The sequence below is a fragment of the Pinus tabuliformis genome, chromosome J (assembly GCF_031772625.1).
Source record: "Pinus tabuliformis cultivar Carrire ecotype Pingquan chromosome J, CPIR1, whole genome shotgun sequence".
Lineage (NCBI taxonomy): Eukaryota > Viridiplantae > Streptophyta > Pinopsida > Pinales > Pinaceae > Pinus > Pinus tabuliformis.
This window is the reverse complement of record NC_142295.1, coordinates 448,859,375-448,884,183: the sequence shown is the minus strand read 5'-3', so window position 1 is coordinate 448,884,183 and position 24,809 is coordinate 448,859,375. Positions and strand designations below refer to the sequence as shown.

The following is a 24,809-nucleotide window of genomic DNA, read 5'->3' as shown; positions in this document are numbered from 1 at the left end:
AAAAACCCCATTTTCACTTAGGAAAGCGACAAAAACTCTCCATAAAACCCTGTTTCAGCTTTGGCCTAAGTTTTCAATACTATAACTTAGTGCTCATTCATTTTATTTTCAAAAGTCCATATTAACTTTAACGTATATTATTTAAATCCCTATAAATGTTGTTCCCATCTCGTATTATGTAAATATATTGTAAAAAACCCTGATTTTTATAATATCCCCGCCCCAATTAAACTATAACCATAGTAGTTGTATAAAGCAAGGGATTAATAGATTCATTTGGAATTTATTAATAGCCTCCCCGCGCGCAACAATGGGATTAATTAACCTTTGGTTAATTAAATAAACCAAAGCCCCAAACCAATGAAAATAGCCTCGATACCATTAAAAAATGCAATTTTATTATACCGGGACCACACATTAACTCCCCGCCATCTCCATGTTCCGTCCACCGTCAGATCTCGACCCATCCATCCGACGGTCCGCATCCATTTCACTGCCCCATCAACTGTCGAGCTTTAACTCCTAGGGAAATGGCGATATTGCTCCCATACCACTGCCACGCGTCACTCCATCTCTATGCTCGCTCCCTTCTCACCCGAAACCGCCCAACCCCAAAAGCGGTGCAGGCAAAACCACTTACCACCACCCTCCTCGCTGATGTCATCCGCTGACGTCAACTGTCCGTTGTTGATGTCACCTGCCACATCACCATCCGTACTTCCACTTCATTTACCCCATACCCCCATTGGCGTCATGTTGATGTCATTCGTCCTTCAAATTGTAAATTCCCGCCAAAATTTCATTTGGACTAATAAAAGGGAAAAAGGTCATTTTGCTACGTTTTTGTTTGCGAAAATCTCTCCAAACATGATATCTACCGAGGTCGCATTTCCAGTGTTTCAACCGCATCCAGACTAGAAAAGCACCATCGACGAGCTCGCAGACTCTGCCGACCCACCATTTTACAGCTTCTTCCTGTTCAAACACAGTTGAAAGCAAACCGAGGAACTTCCGAGCTCACGCTAGAAAGAGATAGAGATGAACAGAGATATTTTTCTGCCCTAACCAGTGAAACTTCCAAGACATGAATTGCCAGAGAAAGGAGGTGAGGAGATGCGCTAGCGGTTCTATTTTGCTAGACAGCGATGAGCAGGGGTCAGTTCAACCTTAAAAAGCATCAAAACAAAGTCAAAGAGTGTCAGTCCAAGCATTAAAGTGTATCAAATCAGCATTGAAAATGTCAGAGCAGAAATAAAGGCAACATTTCAGAATTAAAGAGCATATTTAAAATAGACAGTCGGTGCAAAGTTACTACAGAAGACCGCTGCAAGCCGAACCCTAAAGGCCTGCCTCCAGCACAATAGCAGTCGGTTGTTTCTATTTTTCTTGTGAAAAGTTTTAGGTTAAACTTAGATATTATCTCACAGTTGTTATGAGATATAGGTTGTACATATTTCGTTGTATATATACCCCCTTCATTAGAGTTTTAAAGAGGTTGGGTGTGTGTACATTTCCTAGACTTTGTTGTAATACTGAAACTTTTGGAATAGAAAGTTGTTGGAATCATCTGTTGTCTGGCCTACTGGATGAAGAATTGATGCAGAGGACTTGTCACAGAATTCTTGAATCAACCCATGGATCAATGAGTACTCTCTACCTTGTGTATTTCAGTTTTCTTGTCTGTTATATCATCTGTGTTTCATAATCTGAATGATAAAGAAAAAGATTAATTTCAGAACTTGCTTGACTGCACTCTGTATTCAGTCTTTATTATTCTCTGTGTTTTCTTCAGAATTAGAATAAGCAGTGAATTCTTAATTGCTCCTGCTTGCTGGTTCTTCATGTTGTTTATTTGCTAAGGAATTCTTAACTGCTCCTTACCAATAATCATCCATTTTCCCTCTTTCAATATGTTGAAGGATTCTTAACTGCCCTTCACCCATTTGAGCCCATTCCATCTGATTCCAGCCTTTTATTTGTTCCATGTTTGACTACCTTGCTCTGTGAAGCCATCCTTTGTTAAGAAACCAAATCCAGAAAGCCATCTTATTTGACTCCATCATGCCCAATGGACTGAAATATTCTGTGTTGCCTCTCTGTTCTATTGAATCTCACCACCCAAACTCAAACAAAACCCTTGAACTTCATAACTAGCCTAATACCTTTAAAAACAAGGCTAAATCATAAAGAGAGAGCCCTCTCTCGATACAAATTGGCTAGATTCTGTATCTAAAAGATTGGTCTGTGGTTACCTTGGCAGTATTCCCTTTCTTACAACTTCTGGGAAAAACCTGAGTGATAACACCAAGCACAAAGAAAATGGACACAAGACGGGCCAAGTGCTGCAATGTCACAAGTCTCTTCAAATTTCAACCACATACTCTATTCAAAAGCCAGAACGTAGTAGTTGGTAGCACTTATTTCTAGAAACAAAAATAGTAATATATCAAACAAACAAAATGAACGTGAACAAAAATAGTAAGCAGAATCAAACAAAGCGAAAGCAAAGATAATAAGAAAAACAAACAAAATGAAAACAACAAGTAGCAAGCAGACTTTGTACATGGCACGGGCGTGGCGTGGCCTACTGAAACTAGTGTTTGAGGACTTTGCCTTTGACAGGAAGATTATCAATCCTCCCATCAAGTGATTTCAAATGATACGTGTGTGAGCTAAGTTTCTTGTGGACCAGTTCCGGTCCACTGGGCTCTGCTATGGAACCTGGTGGCATCCCAGAAGACCTTCAAGTGAAGAAAACACCATTTTTTCAGGTACTATGTGCAACATGGGCTCGGATGATGGCATGGGGTAGTTGGTTTTGTTCGAGAAGGATTTGAGCTTCTGAAGTCAATGCGTAAGCGGATCTTCCCAGATTTCTTATATGCGGGATTTCAATTAGAAAACCAAGTATGTGACGAACTTTGCAAGTAATCCAAACACTTAAAATGTTCATCAATATTTTCAGAAAAAGGAGGAAAAACAACATGTATGTGTTACCTGTTCTTAGTTGCAATGGCCTGTCTCCTCCTTTACCTAGAATCTCATGTTGGATCGCTCGGGTGCAATGGGTACTCGGGTGATCATCTACTCGTGCAAACCCATCTCGATATTGTTTGATCAAGTGGCCAATAGTTGGTTGTTGTTGCAGTGTGTAACTTGTACCAATATTGGCCATCTTTGGATCATGGTGGGTTCCCAGGTTGCTATGTTCATTCATGGTGTTGGTCCTTCGTGTGTTTAGCATAAGTGATTCAGCATCATAGTTTGTGACTTCAGACTTTAAAAAAACTTGAAATCATGCATGGTTCATTATTTTGGACAGCTGAGATGCACTCAGTCCTTGAGCCATTATGCGTTCCTGATTTTCCAAGACTCGTGGCCCACAGCTTGTCTGTATATGGACCGTTTGGCGTGTTAGTACTATTGCTACTATGTTGTTGCTACTAATGCTACTATCAGAAAAACAAATTGTACAAGTTTCATTATCATCAGTTGGGCAGGAAGGAGTCCCAGCTGCTTTTCTGATAAGGTTATGGTTGGCTATGTAAGATAACACTCCAATGTCTTTTCCAAGAAACAATTTCCAAACATGAGTTATGTGAAGGCCAATGGTTCGTTCTCGTCATTAATGGGAGTGACATTATGTTTCATGCATCTCCAATAACACCCATATTTGGTTGCATCTTCCCTTATACGAAAGCCACATGTGAGACCAGTCTATGGAAAAGTATCCATCTAGCTTGCTAGACCTGTCTCTGCTGAGCAGCAGACCATATGCTTCTGGTATGTCCACAACAACTGTATTGATGCATTGGTGGACTCGATTGTCATGGGATGGTTGGATGATCATGTCTCGTAATTCACCAATGGTTGTATTGACATTCTATCAAGTTGGATGATTCTTGTGGATGTTTCGCTCCATCGTGCACTGATATTCTTAGCAATGGAGAGCGACATGACATTGGTTGCCGCACCAGAATCAACCAAGTAGTTGTGGAAATTGTAGTTGAAAACTTCGAATGAAAGCGAGAATGGGGGCCAAACTGAGTTTTCTTCTTCCATCCAGAGTGTATTGAGCACAGTAAATAGTGATCTAGGACGTGTGCTTGCTCCCTTGCTGGTGGAGGTCGCGTTGTCTATTGTTGTTTGTCCCAATGTGCGCAGCAGGATATATTGCTGACTCTGGACTTTGGCTAGCTCGAACAAACTGATGTTCACTCGATTTTTCTTCATGTCATTGACTATGTTGTAATCTAGAGGTGGTAGACTCACCGAGGTGTCCAGAGTGGAATGGATGCTCGTGCTGTCTGGCAGACTCTTTTGCAATTTATTGCCTATGGACGTGCTCTTATCCACTGTTGTCTTCTCAGACTTACTTTGTGTTTGTTGCTTTGAGGCAGCTGGTGGGTCGTCCTTCTTTATTATATGTCTCACCTTCTCTTACATCTCCTCAAGTGTAGGGGGATCCCCTTTACTCCTAACATGGTAATGATCATTTTTCTTTTGGGGCTGCTTCTCGGTGTTCATCTTCGAGACTACTTGCAAGCACTGGTATGTGTTCACCACATGCCAAGAAATTGGTGCTTCATCAGGTGCAACCTCTTCGTTATTGATGAGCCCCAAAAATGTACAATTATTTGGGCTCATTCAACCTCCTAATTTGGCTTAGTCCACCATTCTCATTTGTTTATTGCATGTTTTTGATTATTTTTATGTTAATAGAGTGAATTTGGTTAGTCATTATGCCAACAAGTCTAATGGGTGCTTTGTGTAGCCTTTTTGGTCAACTTGGAGACAAAATTGAAGGTCTTAATGAGCACTTGGCAGCCAAATTCGTGGGAGAACAAGCTAGAGGATTTGTAGGAAGGTGTCCCCCTCATTTATGGGCCCTTACCTCGAATTCTCCACCATCAGCTCGGAGTTCAAAGGCCACCAAATCAATGAGCTCAAGGGCAGCCAAGCAAGTCAAGTTGGACTGTTGTTAACTACAAGTCTTGGGCAGCCAAGTCCCTAAATTTTAGGAGGACTGTTGGGTCCTCAAATTGTATAAATAAGAGGGCTTAAGACCTCATTGGAGTTAGTCATTTTTGGGATTAGCTAGTTAGTCAATTTGGTTAGCCAATTAGTCTTTTTGTAAGCCAGTTTTGGCATGATGTTAGACTCATGATTATTCAATAAAGACAGGCAGCTTTTGATTCAATTATGAGTTTTTAAGGGAGCTATAGCTCTCAGGTTAGGGCCCAACCTGAGAGCCATAGACCTCCTCTTCTTTGTAGTGTTATTTACCTTTCTTTTCAGCACTTTGTTTACTTGTTTTGATATGCATTTCAAGAATACAGTTTGCTGATTCGAATTTCTCGTTGTGTTTCAGTAGGTTAGTTTATTGGATCAAGTGCTTTCAGTAGTCTAGATTAGAATAGGAAGTTTGGCATTCATCAGAATTACAAGAAAAGGTTGAAAGGACCTCACTGCCATCTCTGTTTGGAGATTGGGGTGTAGTCTGTCCCAACCACACAAAAAAATGCAGTCTTCTTACGTTCATGCAAGTTGCAACATAGTTACCTTAATCATAGATCCATCCATGCACTCTGATCTTAAGCATTACTTCTTCATTTCACTTCCATGCACGAGTTTCCTTCACAATTTACATTGCTGTTCATTGATTTTATATCATAGGTAGCATAGGTTAATGAGTTCTCGTTTTTGGTGACATTCATAAGCAATTTGTTTCATTTACACTGCTCCATATCCTTCTACTTCCTTTTTCTTCTTCTTAACCTCTCCTAAAGCCATCTACTCGACCTCTGTTCAGTTCGTTCACTTTCCAACTCTTTCATTGCCCACGTAGCTTCATTCTCTTGACCTTTCGTTGTTCTAGCCTCCCATCCACCAACCAACTTCATACACTCGTTCTCCATCCTATTTCTCTACTCCTGAGCCATCATCAGCTCCATCTCCATCCTACATATCCCCCCATACCATTCCATCACTTCACCATCACCCAAAACACCCACGGTAGGACATCCTGTAGAAATTAATAGACTTCCTGTAGAAATTCCTGAGTTTCCTGTAGGATCCCCTGCAGACATCCTGTAGGAGCCCACACCCTCGGTTGCTGAGCATCTGAACGTGAGGAACCTCTGTGGACTGATGCTAAGGATCCCTGGGGGACCTCTCTTAGCCTCCCCAACCTTTCCCAAGCTTTCCTTCCTTCTGCACCACCTCTGCACAACCAAACCCTAATAAGAACAAAATCACAATCACTCCAACCATTCAAGCAAAAACATAAAAACAATGTCCTTTTTCATGAAAGTAGTTTGAGTTCATGCATTTCACATAACTAGAGGTAATGGCATCATTCTTAGACATCTGCACTCTCACTATTGCATCATGGAGGTTAAACTAGTCAGATTAGGGTTTCCCAGGGTTTCCATGCTTTGGTTTGCTTTCAGTTCATTTTTGCCAAGTAGATTAGTTTTCTTTGAGCTAGCTTTCGTCCATCATTTAGCAAGCTTCTTCTGAGAGCATATAGAAGTTGGCTTGAGCCCTAGCGGACTTGTGCCAGCTGACCAAGTGACAGCTGCGACAAGAGCTAGTACTTGTGCATACAGCACCGTCGCTTCCAAGTTTGTACGAACTACCGGGTTGATAAAATTAGAGATAGGAAGCTCCAGGAGTTGTAGCATTATTGCTACAATACTGGAGCCCACCATCTTTTTGGCGCCGTTGCCGGGGAAGCGTCAGAGTATTGGTGATTGCCGCTTTTCTTCTATTTTCCACTACAATCTTCTTCTAAGTAGTTTATTTCGTTTCCATTATGCAATTTCGTTTATGCAAAAGTAGATTAGTATTTCCCGCTTTCATAGATTAGCATTTCAATTCTGCAATTTCATTTCTGCAAGCGTAGATTAGCATTTCAATTCCGCAAGCGTAGCCTAGCATTTCATTCCTGCAATTTCATTTGAGCAAAATAGATTAGTCCTTTCCTGCTTTCATTTCAATTCCGCATTTTCATTTTAGCAAGATAGTTAGTTGCAGTTCAATCTATTTCAGTTTTGCAGGTAGAAGTAGAAAAAAGAAAAAATCAACCAAAAAGATTTCATTTCATGCCTTGTAGGAGTAGAGATAAGTTAGAAAAATGATTGCACAACACCCCCACTACTTCACACAGCCAACATTCTCTCTTCTTCGATGGTTGTGATTAAAGAACCCTTGGATGGACATCAAGACATATCTGAAGAACCTCTAGGGGAGAAGAAGAAGAAAACATTCCTCTAAGCGAATGGCTACAAGCAGAAATGTTGGGAGCAACATCTTGTCCAAAGATGAATTTGAAAATCAGATCAAAGATTTCAAGAGTGATATGAGGCAGTTTCTTGCCATGCAACTGGATACCTTGCGGATCCAACAGAAGCAAGAGGAAGCCAAGAGGGCTTTGGTCATTTTTTGTCCTAGGTGCACTAGAAAGCATCCTAGTAATGAATGTCCATTGTACTCCATAGAAGTGTGTTTTGTCTGTGAAGTATACCATCCTACAGATCAGTGCCCTTCCTTACCCAGATTCAAAGCTGCATATCAGAGAGCCAAAGGAGCCACTGAATCACTCTATTACATGAACCAAATTTGGCCGCATGGACCTAGATCTTACCAGCAGGAACTACAAGGGACACCTGAGACCTATTATGACCCCTACCAAGCCACTTTCATGCCTTCTTGGGGTCCGCCTGCTCATCCTTCCTGGTCTACACCTCCTCCTTGGTCATATTCTCCTTGTTCCTTCACAGATCCATATTATGCCCAACCAGTTGCTCATTCATTTCACTCTTATGCTCAGCCACAGCCTCAGTGGAATGCACCTTATCAGGAGTGGAGGCCCCAGTACAACTCTCATCCCTCTCATTTTCCTCCACCACCTGCTCATCCACAACCATCGCCTCCTCCTCCATCAAGGCAACCCCAAATGCCTACCCAACCACAATGCCATCCATATCCATCTCAAATTCACACCTCCACTCAACTACCCGTACCATTTCCAAAGCCATACAATGGAGCAGCTCAACCCCATTGCAAATCTGAGGCACAACATGTGCAAATGACTCCTCTTGAGCTCAATGATCTTCACCATAGCTCAGAAAAAGCATTGCAAAAAAGAGATCATCTTGACAACATTGAAGGACCAAATGAAAAAGAAGATTCAGAAGAGGAAATCAAAGAACCATGGGCTGCACTTGATCAAGTGAAGAGATCAGAATCAGAGATCAAGAAAGCTTCCTCATGGTTACCATCAAACCCTCCATGTAGTCAAGAGAAAGATCAGCAAAAAGAGGAAGAAGAGAAAGTCATGTTAGAAGGTGACATGAAACATGATTCAGATCAGAAAAAGGACCAAGGATATCAAAGCTATATTGAGACATGGTTCCAGACAGTCACTAAGTTGCAGCAGTACTCTCTTCCTCAGCTATGTTTTGTACTTTCAAAGTCAGATCATTTTTCTCTGAAATTTGGATAGTTGTCAAAGCATGCATTCCGAGCCTTCACATCATTTTGTCTCTAATCTTGATGTGCACATGGCTCCATTGGAAGTATTCTTATACTTGAAAATGATTTAGTTTTTTCAAGTAGGGTAGGGTAGAAAAACAAAAAAACAAAAAAAAAAAATGAAAAAAAGAAAAAAAAAAAAATGAAAAAAGGAAAATAGAAATCTAAGGTGAAAACCTCCTCGGAGGCGCCTTAGATTGGCTCATTGATTGAAAACCTCCATGAGGCAGTCCATGGGTTGAAAAAAAAGAGAAAAGAGAATAAGATCCCTGGGTGAAAACCTTCCTTGGAGGCGCCCAAGGCAGGCAATTAGGGTGAAAACCTCCATGAGGCGCCCTAGTTGTTTTTCAAAAAAAAGAGAAAAAGAAAAATAAAAATAAAGCTAATCTCCATTGAATAAGTTCATGTTGCAGCAATGACATTGCAGGTTAAAGAAGGACGTTTCATGACAGGAGGAGCACTCAAATCAAGGTCAAAGGACTCTTTCTTGTGCCTTCTACAGGAAGCTCTGTATTTCTACAGGAAACATCCTGTAGAACCTTTGGACGAGCCAAATCTAATTTCAAAAGTGAATCTGATGGTGGGAATCTGTTGATTAGGCCTACAAGCACTTGTGTGTCCATCCCTTGCCTTCATCCATCATTTTTTCACCTCCTTGTGCTTCTCATTGTGCTTCTACAGGAACTTCCTGTAGAAATTGTGGGAAACTAGGCATGCATTTCAAAAAGTGGTTTGGCGAACATGGTAGCTTCCTCAAGGGTTCAGAAGTCCTCATGCAGTCTTCCAACTCCTCCTCCATCATCTCTATACCTGCATCACAACCAAAATTCATTTTGTCATCCCATGCAACCAAAATGCAAAGTGCCTTGAAGCAAAAACACATAGAGCAGAATTTGTTTTTGCCATAACTTGAAAACCATGCATCCATTTGACAAACCGTTTTATGGGGAATTGTACAAGGTTGATGACAACATGCCTGAGCAGTTTCATGCAATTCCGGTGCACGGTTTCCAAGAAATCAACCTCCATCACCATCAGCCATTTTTGCATTTTCTCCATGACCGTGCATCCGTTTCAAAACCTGTTTCATGGGGAGATGCACATGGGTGATAGTAACCTACCCAAGCAGTTTCAGCCAATTCCGATGCACGGTTTCCGAGAAATCGACCTCTGAAATATTCAGCCATTTTCCATTTTTCTCGAAATCCGTGCATCCATTGATCACGAATTTGCTATGGGAGATGCATAATGATGGTAGGAACATGCTCACCGAGTTTCAGATCAATCCGATCTACCGTTTGGGAGAAATGGCAAAAAGAAGTTCTGGTTTTGTGACCATGCAGCAGCAGCAGCTTGAACGGGCAGAGTTGAACGTGGAAACGATTGCATGCAGCTCAGATCCGGCCAGAGGACACCTGCACAAGGAAAAGCAATCAAAAATCATTAGCCACGCCCTCATGCAACCAAGGAATCCAAGCATGCAGCAGCAAAAAGCTTCACAGCAGCCAGTCGACTTGCAGGTACGTGACTAAACTAATTCCTTTGTTGCATGAATGTAATTCGAGAACTGCGTGAACAATGAGATGGTTGGATTTAGACAAATTGGTGGCCAGCTAACTGGCCACCCTCATCCAGTTCAACAGCACTTGGTGGGTGAATGAGACACGTGCGCTCAGCCATCTCAGGAAGGAAATTGAAAACGGGCAGTGGTGAACAGTTAAACTTCAGCGTGCTTGATGGTAAGTGATTACAGGCAGAGGACTACAGTTCATAATTAGACTACAGTGAGGAACAATACTTCTGGTCGCATGAGGCCACGTACACTTGGCCACTTCTCTCTCTCACGTGAATCACGCCTCAATTAAAGTTGCTCGGCTGAATATTTGCAAGCTTTGGGATAAGAATTGGTTTTAGTAACAATCTCTTCCACTGTAAACCACCATCTAAAAGGTAATTCAGCTTCTAAAGGTGTCTCTTGTTATCCCAAAAAGACCACCAATTCTCAACTGCTTCAATCCGTGCATGCTGCATTCTCTGTGTGCGTTGACATTTTTTTACAAGTACCTGTGCAACAAAGTGAAAAAAATGAACAAGTACTCATGGAACTCCAGAGACGCTGAAAGATTCAGTTGACTTTGTGCAGCACCTTCTTGATAAGTATGAAAAAATTATTAGCATGGCATTTAGCAATGATAAAACTTTCCAAAATGCTTTGAATTCATCATTTGAATTCTTTATTAATTTGAATACAATGTCACCAGAATATATTTCTTTGTTTGTTGATGATAAACTTCGGAAGCGTCTAAAAGGAGTCAGCGAAGAGGATGTAGAAGTAATACTTGACAAGGGAAAACTGTTTCAGATGATGCTGAATCTTCCTGTGCAGCTCTGGTTGTTGCATCCATATCATCATTTGGAAACTCTCATGATCTTACTGCCATGTGTTATCCCTTGCTTATTAGTTCAATGGGTATCATTGCTTGCTTAATCACAACTCTGTTTGCAACTAACATATTTGAGATCAAGGCTGTGAAGGAAATTGAGCTTGCATTGGAAAAGCAACTTATTATCTCCACAGTAGTGATGACTATTGGCATTGCTGCTGTAAGCCTAGTTGCATTGCCTTCATCCTTCACTATCTTCAATTTTGGTGCCCAGAAGGTTGTAAAGAACTGGGAGCTTTTCTTCTGTGGTGCTATTGGTTTGTGGTCTGGCCTTGTTATTGGTTTTGTCACTGAGTACTACACTAGTAATGCTTACAGCCCTGTCCAAGATGTTGCCGATTCATGCAGGACTGGAGCAGCAACTAATGTTATATTTGGGTTGGCTTTGGGATACAAATCTGTTATTATTCCCATATTTGCTATTGCAGTAAGCATTTTATGAAGAAAAGAAAGCTGCCGCAGTCAGAAAGTATTGTCATGTCAGGAACAGAAACGTGAATCAAGGTTAACCAATGGAAAAACAGTGATTTAAAGGCCTGGAAACACTTTTTCCCATCCAGCTTTGGCATGCAATATCTATTCTCGGGCAGTTCATTGTACGTGTGTGCTTTTATAATACATTAGACTTGCCATTTGTGTTGGATTCGTCAGCTTTCAGGCAGCGCAGTTCAAGGAGAAGGCACCCCCAGCCAAGCAAGTAAAATCAGTGAAATTGGTTCTACAGGAAGCTAGCAGACTGTTTCTACAGGAAGCTAGCAGACTGTTTCTACAGGAAGACAGAGACTGTTTCTACAGGAAGCCAGCGAACAGTTTCTACAGGAAAGTTTGAAAAGCGGGAAGCCAAAGGAGAAATCGGCCGAGATGCTAGCCAAGGAAGTCACCAGGGCCATCAAAGACAAGGGGAGAGATTTGGTTGCTCAGAGGATGAGCAACACTTTCAGTAGGGGGGTGATGATGAGCCCCAAAAATGTACAATTATTTGGGCTCATTCAACCTCCTAATTTGGCTTAGTCCACCATTCTCATTTGTTTATTGCATGTTTTTGATTATTTTTATGTTAATAGAGTGAATTTGGTTAGTCATTATGCCAACAAGTCTAATGGGTGCTTTGTGTATCCTTTTTGGTCAACTTGGAGACAAAATTGAAGGTCTTAATGAGCACTTGGCAGCCAAATTCGTGGGAGAACAAGCTAGAGGATTTGTAGGAAGGTGTCCCCCTCATTTATGGGCCCTTACCTCGAATTCTCCACCATCAGCTCGGAGTTCAAAGGCCACCAAATCAATGAGCTCAAGGGCAGCCAAGCAAGTCAAGTTGGACTGTTGTTAACTACAAGTCTTGGGCAGCCAAGTCCCTAAATTTTAGGAGGATTGTTGGGTCCTCAAATTGTATAAATAAGAGGGCTTAAGACCTCATTGGAGTTAGTCATTTTTGGGATTAGCTAGTTAGTCAATTTGGTTAGCCAATTAGTCTTTTTGTAAGCCAGTTTTGGCATGATGTTAGACTCATGATTATTCAATAAAGACAGGCAGCTTTTGATTCAATTATGAGTTTTTAAGGGAGCTATAGCTCTCAGGTTAGGGCCCAACCTGAGAGCCATAGACCTCCTCTTCTTTGTAGTGTTATTTACCTTTCTTTTCAGCACTTTGTTTACTTGTTTTGATATGCATTTCAAGAATACAGTTTGCTGATTCGAATTTCTCGTTGTGTTTCAGTAGGTTAGTTTATTGGATCAAGTGCTTTCAGTAGTCTAGATTAGAATAGGAAGTTTGGCATTCATCAGATTTACAAGAAAAGGTTGAAAGGACCTCACTGCCATCTCTGTTTGGAGATTGGGGTGTAGTCTGTCCCAACCACACAAAAAAATGCAGTCTTCTTACGTTCATGCAAGCTGCAACATAGTTACCTTAATCATAGATCCATCCATGCACTCTGATCTTAAGCATTACTTCTTCATTTCACTTCCATGCACGAGTTTCCTTCACAATTTACATTGATGTTCATTGATTTTATATCATAGGTAGCATAGGTTAATGAGTTCTCATTTTTGGTGACATTCATAAGCAATTTGTTTCATTTACACTACTCCATATCCTTCTACTTCCTTTTTCTTCTTCTTAACCTCTCCTAAAGCCTTCTACTCGACCTCTGTTCAGTTCGTTCACTTTCCAACTCTTTCATTGCCCACGTAGCTTCATTCTCTTGACCTTTCGTTGTTCTAGCCTCCCATCCACCAACCAACTTCATACACTCGTTCTCCATCCTATTTCTCTACTCCTGAGCCATCATCAGCTCCATCTCCATCCTACATATCCCCCCATACCATTCCATCACTTCACCATCACCCAAAACACCCACGGTAGGACATCCTGTAGAAATTAATAGACTTCCTGTAGAAATTCCTGAGTTTCCTGTAGGATCCCCTGCAGACATCCTGTAGGAGCCCACACCCTCGGTTGCTGAGCATCTGAACGTGAGGAACCTCTGTGGACTGATGCTAAGGATCCCTGGGGGACCTCTCTTAGCCTCCCCAACCTTTCCCAAGCTTTCCTTCCTTCTGCACCACCTCTGCACAACCAAACCCTAATAAGAACAAAATCACAATCACTCCAACCATTCAAGCAAAAACATAAAAACAATGTCCTTTTTCATGAAAGTAGTTTGAGTTCATGCATTTCACATAACTAGAGGTAATGGCATCATTCTTAGACATATGCACTCTCACTATTGCATCATGGAGGTTAAACTAGTCAGATTAGGGTTTCCTAGGGTTTCCATGCTTTGGTTTGCTTTCAGTTCATTTTTGCCAAGTAGATTAGTTTTCTTTGAGCTAGCTTTCGTCCATCATTTAGCAAGCTTCTTCTGAGAGCATATAGAAGTTGGCTTGAGCCCTAGCGGACTTGTGCCAGCTGACCAAGTGACAGCTGCGACAAGAGCTAGTACTTGTGCATACAGCACCGTCGCTTCCAAGTTTGTACGAACTACCGGGTTGATAAAATTAGAGATAGGAAGCTCCAGGAGTTGTAGCATTATTGCTACAATACTTGAGCCCACCAGTTATCATCAGTGTCTTCTCACTGCTCCTGTACGTCACCATCCACATCGAGTGTATGAGTAAAGACAGAGGTAACAACTCGCTTCCAATATGAACAAGAGTTATCGGGGTGAAATTCTTCATGGAAGGAACAATACTTAGGATCAGCACATTGATCGAGTTGGAACATAGGCTTCTGCGCAAATTTGGAACTGAACCGGTTGTTTCTTGACGAGTTAGTTGATGAACTACTTGCCTGACTCTGTCTGGGCAGATGACTGTTCACGAATGTGTTCATCTTTCGTTGATTGAGTTCGGACATTTCAGTGGTCAAGTTCTTGACAGGGCAAGTGAGGGTCTCAATGTCAGTTTCTTCCTTGTCTCTACCTTTGCTCCCTTTCTTGGGGCTTTCTGCTCGCATCCTTGGATTCCTTCGTTGATTCATCATCCTTGATGACTCCAATGGCGCACAAGTATTTCTCAACGGCAATAGCCTCTTCGCATATTTCTGAAAGTGTTGGCTTCGCAGCTCGCATGACGAACTGCCCAATGGTGGTTGGCAGTGCAGATGTGTAATAGTCGACAGTGATGGAGTCATGAGGTTTGGTGTCTGCTAAAAACTTGTTCAAAATACACATAAACCTTTGACTAAAATCTTTCACTTTCTCTTTTCCCTCCATCCTGAGGCTTCCCAATTCTTTGAGTAGCATGGTTGGGGTCTTATCATCAGCAAACTTTTCAAGGAACATACATCTGAAAGAACCTCAGTTCTGTATGAAGTTGGGTGGAAGGTTGTGATTCAAAGCAACTACGTGATCATCCAAGGTACATGGAAATAATCTACAGGCTACGTCATCATAATGTACCTCAAGGGTGTGCAGTTGTAGGTAGAAGTTGTCTAAATGGTCTTCTTCCATCACCATGCTGTTAAGGTTGAACTTGATGTTCATTCTCTCTACTCGCTTCTGCATCTTGTGCAGAACAGTCAGGAGAGTCAATGGTCCCTAAGTCATCCATTCAAGATTTGGTTCAACCATCTCTTCGTCCTCTTCATCTTTTTCCTCTCCTTCAGAATCTGATGGTTCTGGATCTAAGTCTGTCGACTTGTCTCCACCTCCACTTCCTCCACTACCTTCCCCTCCGCCTCCTATACCAGAGTTTGATCCCAAGACCACAAGAGTGCCTTGTTTGTCTTCAAAGAATATTGGAGGTTCCTCTCCATCTTCAATAGCTTCTTCCAAACCTTCAAGAGTAGCAAGGATTGCTTCTTCCACCGATGATACAACAACCCTTGTGGGAGTGGCTTTTGGCTTCTTAGATGCGTGTGGAAGATACCATATGCCTAGGATCAATCTGACTGCTTTCACGAACTGGAGAGTGATGGGATGGATGGAGTGAAGGTGTTGATATGAAATATCGTGTTCAATTCTGGGAGGTGAGGAGTAACCAACTTTTGAGTCGTGAGAGAGGTAATTCGAGTTACTACCTTGACCACATGGTTGATGAGTGAGTATGAAGGGAATTTCAGCCATGTACAACTGGTTTCCCTCCTTCTAGCTCCAGAATGTTAACGGTATTGGACTTGCCAACATTTAAGGGATCACCCCAGTATGAAGTCCCAACTAGACCTCACACTATTTGGTGTGGGAGTCTCATCCGGTATGATGGCCTAGTTTCCATTATCTTAAGGATTTGCCTCAACTCTTGCTTGTAAGCACAGGAGAGTGGTTCGCTTTGTCTTCGAGAAGTGAGGTTCGCATGCCTGGTGAGTGTAAGTGTACTTGTGTCAATGGTTCTTTCACTGTGAGGGGGAGAAGGTGAAGGTGAGTTCCAGGTTGAAAGGGATCAGTCCCAACTCGGCTAGGAACACACAACATAAAGGACATACACAGCTTTCGGCAGAGCAGTCCACTCGGATGCAGTAGTCACAACATCCAAGGTAAGATAACATGTATAGCACTCACGGATCAGTCCAAATGAGTGTAACAGTTATTATAGCAAGGTTCATGTGAAAGGTTTGTCTGATGTCCGGCAAAGCAGTCGACATGGATGGGACAACATTGGCAGCATATACAACACATTTCCAATAATAGATTATGCATTACAGCAAATGAATCAGTTCAAATGTCGAACACAAGTTAAAGCAACATGCATTACAAGTGTTAAAGTTCAGTCTTACAACAAATACAATACATGTGTGAAAACGTGTTGGCCTGTTTACAAGCTTTTGAATTAAGTGAAAGTTCCAAGACACATCATTACACCATACATCACTAACCCTGTAAGCGGGGCGTTGGAGCCACTACTTACTCCTCAAATTAAAGATTACAGACTCTCTTGGCTATTTGGGAGGAACTGGGGTGAAAAGTCCCCTCATGTACAAAAGAGGGGGGTATTTATAGCCAAGGGCAAAAATGACCTTTGTGGTTGTTCGACTACCCTCATGATCGTTCGAATTCCATGACTTTTCGACTTACATGACTCTATGTTCAACAAGTGGGTCTCTTGGACTTCCACGTTACATCACATTGATTGACAACAAGCCGATGTGGGCAACATGACTCGTGACTTGACTCGACATGACTTGAGAAGACATTGTTGGTACATTCATGTTGTTGTTGGAGCATGTCGAGCTACAGTGTTGTTGAGTGATGGATGTCTTCATGGTGTATCATAGCTTCACCTCTGCATGGCGAAGTGTGTGAAGTCTTTGATGGTCCTTGGTTCGCTTGATGAAGCTTTAGCATGTTGTTCCTTGCTTTCATGCTGGAAGGCTTGACAAGCTCACTTGTTCGCAAAGGTGCATGTTCGTTGCATTCGTCCGCTTCACATGCTTCATTCGTTCGTCCGTTGGTGAACCTGTCCATCTGCATGTGCTCCCTTCATTCATCTCGTTCGTCGTCTTGACATGTTTGTTGGTGTACTTGTACCTGCAGTCACTCATGATGAGAAGAAATCAAATACAAAACCTCCTTACTACCATGACACATGATCATTCGAATGTAGGTTACCAGGAGAGGCAGCAGGGTTGTGATGCGGGATGATGGCTCCGGGAAACTGCTGATGAAAACTGTGCAAGAGTCACTAAGAGATGGAGACAGACAATCTGAGTCGACAGTGACTGTCTGCAAGGTCTGGCTCGGCTGGGAGGAAAAATTGCGCAAATTTTGGGAGGGATAGTGCGGGTTGTAAGAGGGAAAGGCAAGCATGCTTTGCACATTTTCTGAAATGAACACTCAGTAGGGGCTGGACAGCCAGATTTGTGCAATTTTCCAGAGGAACAGGTCGGGATTCATGAAGGGTCAAAAAGCAGGGATTGTACAGTTTTTCTGGGGAACTACCCGGGAGACTGGCAGTCAGGCTTGCGCAATTCCCAGAGGGAACTGCCAGTTGGTTGTTGGGTCACTGGCAGCCAGACTTACGCAATTCCTAGATGGAACTGCGAGTTTTCTGCTTGGGTCACTGGCAGCCAGACTTGCGTAATTCTCAGAGGGAACTGTCGGTTGGCTGTTGGAGTCACTGGTAGCTATACTTGTGCAATTCCCAGAGGTAACTGCCAGTTGTCTAATGGGGTCACTCACAGCCATACTTGCGCAATTCCTAGAGGGAACTGCCAGTTGGCTGTTGGGGTCACTCGCAGCCAGACTTGCACAATTCCTAGAGGGAACAGGCAGTCTACTGCTGGGAGATGTTGGATGGGAAAACTGTACTAAGGTCAAAAGGTCAGCTTGCTAATCATCCCTGCACAATTTCTGAGCTAATCTGGTTGATGGGCAATGGGAGGCCTGCTCATGAGCACTACACAATTTCTGATATGAATAGTTGGTTGACTGTCTGGGTGGCCAACATGAGTGTTGCTTGAGTTGCTTGCGGGCAGTGTTTCTTGAAAGAACTAGCTTAGTGTTTCTGCATTGTTCTAGTTAACAGTCGATCAAGTTGAAAGAAGGGTGATGGTCTAGTTGTCAGTGAGGAGTCTGGTCATTATAACTTCAGCAAAAATGACTAAGTATGTGAATAGTAGAAATATGCATAGGTGATCACACGAACACACACTCACATGAATTGACGACGAAATGACCGAACCATCCAAACACACATTTTCAACATGATTGACTGAAGGTGCAAGCGACAAGTGCGACACTCATGATTGATCATTCATGATCGATACAACGATTGCGTGACAATGAATGTGACTCGGTGTGTGAGTGCGACAGATGATTTCATGGTGAACACAACAAACACATACAAAGCAAAGACTTTAAGCATAACCAAAACACGGTCGCAAGCATGACTTAGAAATCAACATGCAAAGACTTGAGTGCAACAAACAAGCAAGACAAATGTAAAGACTCACATAGGCTCACGGAGTGAACCCGAGTGTGTGCATTCATCAAGTGAAACTCTCCAAGGGAGGCTCCGAAATTGGTGCAGGCCAAAATTTTGGAGGGTGGTTATAGCCGCTACAACAAGTGTGATTAACCAAAGAGGCAAGCATATTTCCCAACCCAACAGTTACAGAGATGAAGTGAAAGAGTGTCATGTTCAAGAGCGACTTGCTTCCATTAATAGGATAAGAACCCCAATTTCCCAATTTCCCCAACCATTTATGGTGAGTACCTCTTTATTTTTTACAAGCTTGAGGAGGATAACATATTCTTGATATATAAGTTCATCCTTCGGATGAATCCTTCTGAGTATATTTAACAAACCGTAAGAAGGAGTGGTTTCTCCCCATCATGCTTGACGATTCCAACATTATTTGACGATTATATGATTCCAGTGGAGGTGTAACTCGACTTCCTTTTCATGTTTAGAGAGTTTGAAAAAGAGGCCAAAAAGGAAACTCCAAAATTTACTTTTCATAAATTTAGTCTCTTGAGTCTGAAAAGGAAGAAAACAATACTTAGAAGAACCTTTTAGTCATGTTCAACTAAAGTATTCATTTTTCATAAATAGTTTATCCTAATCCAGAAAAGGGTTAAACTTATACTGAATAAATGTCTTTTCATTTACTTTAACAAGTTCAAAAAGACAAGCTCTTGGAAACCTTTTCATGTTTAGGGAGTCTGAAAAGAGCTGAAATAAAACTCCTCCTGGAGGAATGATAGGTATAAAGGGTAGCAATTGGTTCCGGTCGTGATGGAACTTCTCAAAACACGCAAAGGTCAAGAGGTTGGCTAATAAGACCACTCATCGTAGTAGTTCCTCAAGAAAGGGTAAAACACCAAGTGCAAGTGAATAATCAGTAAAGCAGATGGTGACAATGGAATGAGAAAACCAAGGCTCATCTGGCAAAAATAAGTTGATAAAAATGGAAATCACGTGGCATAAAATGGGAATGGTTTCATTTTTTACACAAACTTGAAAGAAAGGAAAAACTATGCTTGAGATGTATTTCATTTTTATACAAGCTTGAAACAAAGGAAAAACTATGCTTGAGAGGGGTTTCATTTTTACACAATCTTGAAATAGAGAAAAACTGTGCTTAAGAGTGGTTTCATTTTTAAACAATCTTGAAACAAAGGCAAACTATGCTTGAGATTGGTTTTCATGCCCCTAGCATAGCAATGCAATTCTAGATGCATGCCCCCCAAGCTTAATTTCATTCACCTATGTAGACTATTGGTTATTAATAGGTGGATGGAATGAAGGTTTATTTATGAGATCAAGTGAAAGACTCAACTTGACATTTAAAACCAAAAACTCGAATTGGAAGGGGATATGTTTCATTTTTTAATGAGATTGACACATGAAAAGAACTATGCTCAAGGGAACCTTTTTTTCATTTTTTTAACGAGCTTGACACAAGAACTCTACTTCGAGATCTTGTTTCATTTTTTAAGGAGATTGACACAAAAAAAAATAACTTTGCTTTAGGACCTCGTTTCATTTTTTACGAATCTTGAAACAATAAAAGGAAATCTGCTCCGGGGCCTTGTTTCATTTTTAAGGAGGTTGAAACAAGAAAAGGAACTCTACTATGGCCCCTAGGTAGTTCAGTAACCTTGTGGGGGAAGGTTAATTATTGATGAGGGATATCCAGGATAGGACGGGATGGGTTGGGCTACTAATATTTGCATCCCACCTTGATACAGATTGTTTTGATAAGTAGGATAGCCCATACCAAGTTGTCCAGTCCCAAGAACCCTAATATTGTTGGAAAGGTTGACCTTGGAAATATTGCCATGTATAAGGTTGTTTCATGGTTTTTGTTCGACCAATAGGAGCCTTGTGTATTCCTTGTAATGGTTGCCCTGACGGAATTTGTGTCATTCCTGTAAAAGGCTGACTAATTAGCACCTATGGCATACTATAAATGGGTTGACTTACTTGTACCTGTTGAATATTCTGACCAGGTGAGTCATTACTTGGAGGTGGTCCCATTAAAATAGGAGAAGTTTCCCCTTATTCAATAAGATCTAAAGAAACAAGAAGAACCTGAGTGGTATGAACCTCACTCTTAATGGGAAAAGTGTGATTAATTGAAGGTGGAATCAAGTCAACCATTTTCTCAACCGATGGTTGGTTGGGAATGAACTCATGGGATTCACGTTCAGAGAGAGTGGGATTGAATAAAGATGGATTTAGATCAATCATTTCATCAACTAGTGGAGGATTCGGAGGTAGCTTCCAGTAACCAGTCGGAAGTTCTGGCTAAGAAGCTATGAAGTTTTCCAACACTTATGGGGCTTCATCCATATAAGGACCAAGGTGAATAGGATGATTATCTTCACATAACTTACAGAGAAAATTAACTTTACCGTTTTACCCATGGACCTTACTATCACTAGTTGATGGTTTATCACCAACATGATCTCCAGAGGCTGATGATAAGGGTTGATGTGAGCCTGTGGAACACACTTCCAATACTTGTGGAATAACAAGGAAATCTCTAATAATATGGTCACCCTTACAAAGCATGCAAGGGAATTTCACTTTACAGGGCTTGATGGAAAGTTTCTCAACATTAATTGCATTGGTAGCAATGTTTTCTTGGTTCGCCCCTGCTTTGTTATGCAACCAGCTCACAAAATAGAAGAAGAGATAGATCAACGACTTCAAAATTAACCTCTTCGAGAGTTCAACCTCATTTACATTACACAAATGAATGATTCTTGGATGATACAAATGAAAATACCTCCTTTCTATATATAGGAGTCTAAGGGGTCACAATATAATCAAAGCCTACATAACAATAATATTGTAAGGGAACAACAATAAAAATAGTGGGGCTTCTATGGGACACAACAATAACAATAGTGGGGCTTCTATTGGGCACAATAATAACAATATGGAGACTACATGGGCACAACAATACAATAAGGAGGTTGCACTAATAACAATAAGGGGCTACACTAGTAGTATAGGGACCTAACATGCTTATTTTGCTTTTTCTTCTTCTTCTTCCCTTTCTTCTTCTTCTTAGCTTTATAGTTACTAGAATCAAGACTTTCACCAGGCTTGGAGGAAGAAATGGATGAAGAAACAATAGGAGAAGAATGCAAAGGGTCAAATTTAGGATCAATTTGAGGCTGATGTTGCTTAGGTGGAGGACTACTTGGCTGAGAAGCAGTTTGGACATTCGAAACCAAGGAGGTTAAAAATAACCGAACTAGTAAACCAATGGTAAATATGGGAAGGGACAAAATTGCCATATAAGGAACACCAATATTTCCAAAAAATTTAAAAGGACCAGGATTCTTTGTCAAAGGGGTTTCCTTAACTGGTGGACTCAGGAAATGTTGCCATTAGTCTCAACCTAAGATCTATTAAGGATTTGTTCCATGGTGAGGATGTTGTTCGCAATTAATTAATTAATTTTAGAAATTACAGACGCAAATAAAACAAAAAAGGGGTAACTAGGAAAAAGGGTTTACCAAGTCAGTGTGAACTGCAATATATTGTTTCCAGTATGTGCATGAATCTCCCTGAATGTTGTGTTCTTTGTGTCATAGTGGAAAAGGAGGTTGACTTGATTACCTATGGCAAGATAGCGACCTATAGGGGACTTCCAAAATATACCCAGAGGTACGTGGAGGTGCAGTCTGTAGTAGTGTTGTCTCATGCGTCCTGTACAATAAGAAGTATTGTAATATACTTTTCATATGTGGAGCATCGTTCGATATATCGAAGGGTACATGGAGAATTATATGATATACTTATGTACGTGGAATAATGACTACCCCCAGAGTGTAATGCATACAAATAATGACAACTCCTACGTTTAAAGATGTCGGAACACGTCTCTAGCCTAAACCTCTATGTGTTCCATTAATGATCCAAATTCTCCTTATATTGATTCACTAAACTTTAGAAGTTGATATTCAATTATGTTTATGTTTCAAGGCTCATGATACGAGTTCACCCAAATTCCCTATGATGCAACTAGTATGATAATAAGAAGCCTTTCCCTGTTCAACGAAGATCTATCTATGAGAGGGAAGAGACAAAGACAAATGCATAAATTAATGATGCAACAAACAAAGCTTCCGAAATAGATATTTCAATGTACTATTCTAATTCAATTCAAAGCCCTAAATGATTCCAAGCCATGTAATGTAATCTATGCACAATTCCCCTGAAAACTATGCAAATGTAATATATACACAAATTCCTTTCCTCCTGTGAAAATGAGAATTATAACCATGCAAATGTAATCTATGCAAGAGAATTATTCAAAACAAACACAAGATGATTCCAAATCAGCAAAAGAACAATATAACAAGACTACTTATGAAAGTAGTACCTTCTTCAACTAATGCAATGAAATAACCAATCAACTATAAAGGAAATTCCCAATGAAATCAAATGTAATCAAAGATTTCATTACAAAGGACTCAAAATGAAATTGGGTGAAAATTCCAAAGGTCAAAATAGATGACACTCAAAGGTGATTAACACTCATACACAATTCATCCCCCACCCCTCGATGATTGAGGTAGGATTTTTTTTTGCAAAAATGAAAGCAAAAACATGCAAAAATTGTTAAGAAATTGAATTTTTTCTTTTATTTTCCTTTCATTTTCAAATGCAATGAAAATGAATTAACCAAAAGAACTCACATAGACTGCAACTATAATATGAAAATTATTTTAATTAAATCAACAATCAAGCCCAAGTGTTTACAACCCTAATGACAAGAAGAAAGAAAAACCAAAGAAACTCCCATCAAAGGCTAATAAAATCAAATGCAAAGATGATGATGGATTTTTAGAGACATAAACAAACTCGGAGACTCAAGGAAAACTTAATGGACCAAAGAAAAATAAAGAGCAATGAAAAGGAATGCATTTTTTTTCATCCTATAGGATCAGTGCAGGTGCAGAACAACGCATTTCCATAGAGGAGAGGTAGCACTGAGGTGCTCTGTCTCAGAACGAAGAATGTGTTGGGGCAATTTTGGTCAAAACACAACACAAGAAACCCAACCAAGCTCAAAAATTTGTTTTCCTAAAGTCAATTATTGTTTGAATAAGTAAATTAAGGTCACTTTGAAAGATGAAATAATACTAAGGGCAAGGAAACCAATAAGGAAAATACCATTCCCTGGTATGGTCGCCAATTTGTTATATATCAAATTCACTTCTATGGATAAAATGAACTCCATAGATTTAGAACAACAGAGGGAAAAAAATATCAATGTTTTCCTTAGAGAGATTAGACTACATAAAATAGACCTACTTGGAATCTGTAGCAATTCCTCCTCTTCTCTTCGCTTGTAAGCTCCAATCATAGCTCCACGTGCTATAAATGGAACCTACAGCAATGACTAAAACAAGCAAAGGAACTAGAATATCCACATAGCATAATCCAATATCTCTATTTAATGAGTCAACATGGCATTGAAATACATAAGCATCAAAATGACACAAGTATAGGAAAATATAGTGCTTTTTGTATTAATAAACAGAGAGAGTTACATCCATATATAGAAGCTGACTTTGTAGATGTCTCCCAATATTCTTGTCCTTCCTTGCCACAAAGCTAGCCTTCACACTTAACCCTAATCCAAATGTATGATGATTCCTTAAGCTCAAAGCAGCAGCATGAAGGCCCTAAAAATCTCCAAAATCCAACCCAGTAATCTCCAAAATCCAACCAAGACTCTATGGGAGGCAATAAATTTATAGGGTGAAAGTTGTAGTTTACGATTTACGAATCTATGTTGGAGATCCGCATATGAGGTAGGATAAGCTCAAGGGATAAGAGATAATATCAATAGAGTATGATCATATAGGAATTTGAGATCTCTATTCATGGTAAATGGTTAAACTACCTTAGAAGCTTCTGGAATGAGAAGATTCGGAAAAAAAAATTTAATTTTCCCAAAATTCTAGAATTAGTGCACTTGTAGAATGGAGCAACCTATGTTGATTAATGTTGGTGCTCAGGTATCCAACATCCAGCCAACGCGAGTGGACATGCATATAGGGTGCACTGGGGATAAAAACATGGTTTTTGAGCAGATAGACCCAAAAACTCATACTTTTTGGAGAGATGATGCTTATGGCTTCACAAAGGGATTATGACAAAATGTTCAAGGATGTTGATTGATCTGGTTTTTAGGCCTTTTTGGGTTGATGTGAAAAAATGGCATGTAACAAGCATGATGTGATTATGGTAGTGGTTGATAATCTTACCAAAGTTTCTCATTTCATATCAGTGAAATCAACGCACAAAGCTATTAACATATTTGATATATTTATGAGAGAGGTTTCCAGACTGCATGGTGTGCCTAGGACAATTATTTTAGATAGAGACCTGAAGTTCACATCTAATTTTTGGACGGGATTAT

The 24,809-nt window shown here is 40.6% G+C and overlaps 1 pseudogene; it reads left to right on the top strand.

Annotated features, from left to right (window-relative positions):
- Window positions 1–11,004: 11,004 nt before the first annotated feature.
- Window positions 11,005–11,424, top strand: LOC149227749 (pyrophosphate-energized vacuolar membrane proton pump pseudogene; annotated as a pseudogene).
- Window positions 11,425–24,809: the final 13,385 nt, after the last annotated feature.